Genomic DNA, 1,120 nt, shown 5'->3' on the forward strand with positions numbered 1-1,120 from the left:
AGCCCTCAAATAAATGTATTTCCCTCCTCACTAACTATGTGCCACCGTCAGTGGGGTGGGAGGGGGGCGATATTCTTTCCTACCTCAAACATGTGCTGGTCCTTGCAGCCCCTTGTGTGATGCTGCAGCACAACCTGCCTGGGGCAGGAAAGCCCCTGTGCTCTGCCCGGGACTTGACCTCTGTAAGAGCCAAGGGTTGAAGCTGTTACTATTTCAGCTCCCGCTGGCCCTGCAAGGGCTCCTGGTGCCAGGACCTGCACTATCAAGGCACTGGCCCCATCAGTGTAACCCCAGGACTAAGGGCTGCTGGGCACCTCCTCAGCTCTGGGCTAAGAACCACTGTGCACCCCAGAACGCTGCACTGCTCTGCAACCACAATCCATCACCACTGGCACCCCTGGAGGCGTGTGTCCAAATGCCCCAGCCAAAGCCAGCCCGTGCCAGTGCTTTTGCCAAGGGAGGACCCCGTGGAAAGCCAAGGGCTCACACAGCCTTTGTTCACATGCCCGCCCTGGCCCCGGCCAAACCACCAAAGCAGCCCAGCGCGTTGTACCAGCCCCACGAAAGCTTCCAGCTGCTGCGGGGGCACCCTGCTCCAGCAGCCTGAGCTCCCACCTCCACCACGGACAACGCGGCACATCAAAACCCCAACCCCTTCCCCAGGAAAAACCTGGTGGGTGGGAAACAGCCCCTTGTGTAACGGGGCTGGGGCACGGCAGGGGCAGGGGGTGAGTCGCGCTGCAGCCCGAACCATGGCTGTCACGCTCCCGTTTTATCCCCGCGCTCTCCGGGAAACGCGGGCTGTGACAGCCTGTTTCAGCCAGCCTGAAACAGGCAGGTTTTTTCTGACCCCGTGTTAACTGAGCCCACATGCTCACGCCTGGCCCCAAAGATAACGAAATCCTCCCAGCGCTGAAAATAATATGTGTGGGGCTGGTGGGGGAAGCCAGATAGCGGGTTGGCTACAGCTATCTATAGCGCTGCTATATCTGCAGCATTACATACCTCTAGCTACAGACACAGGCACCATGAGCTATACCTTTTATTATTTTTTTTTTTTTTTGCATGCTAACTTTCCCACTGCCCCCCTTTCTTGAAGCCCTGGGCTGCCAAAGGCTGC

This window comes from Buceros rhinoceros, unplaced genomic scaffold, assembly GCF_000710305.1.
Source record: "Buceros rhinoceros silvestris isolate BGI_N320 unplaced genomic scaffold, ASM71030v1 scaffold8134, whole genome shotgun sequence".
Classification (NCBI taxonomy): Eukaryota; Metazoa; Chordata; class Aves; order Bucerotiformes; family Bucerotidae; genus Buceros; species Buceros rhinoceros.